We start from the raw sequence: 362 nt of genomic DNA on the forward strand, positions 1-362 counted from the left end.
ACCCACTTTCTGGGCAGCTGCAAATATTTTCATTCAGATTAGGATGATTCACGCTAAAGATCTGAAGAGAAATGATATGTGGAATAGCAGAGGTAAAAATGATTCTCCTCCATTATGGAACCAAAGCTGTGACATATCAAAGTGTGGAAAAAGTGAAGCACTGCAAACATGCGTACGGCATTGGGGGCCAAAAGGTTATTTTTGCTCCGATTACGATGGGGTGCGTGCGCTTATGAAGAGCAGATGAGATTCTTTGTTGCTGGCATGATGGTGGTGAAAGGTTGAAAGAGGATCCGTCAAGAATGAACGGTATGGCACCGCGCCCCGCGTTCTCCCTTCTGTTGACTCGCCGTAGATCCCAA

Source organism: Syngnathus leptorhynchus, chromosome 14, assembly GCF_054491065.1.
Source record: "Syngnathus leptorhynchus isolate UIUO chromosome 14, UIUO_Slep, whole genome shotgun sequence".
NCBI lineage: Eukaryota > Metazoa > Chordata > Actinopteri > Syngnathiformes > Syngnathidae > Syngnathus > Syngnathus leptorhynchus.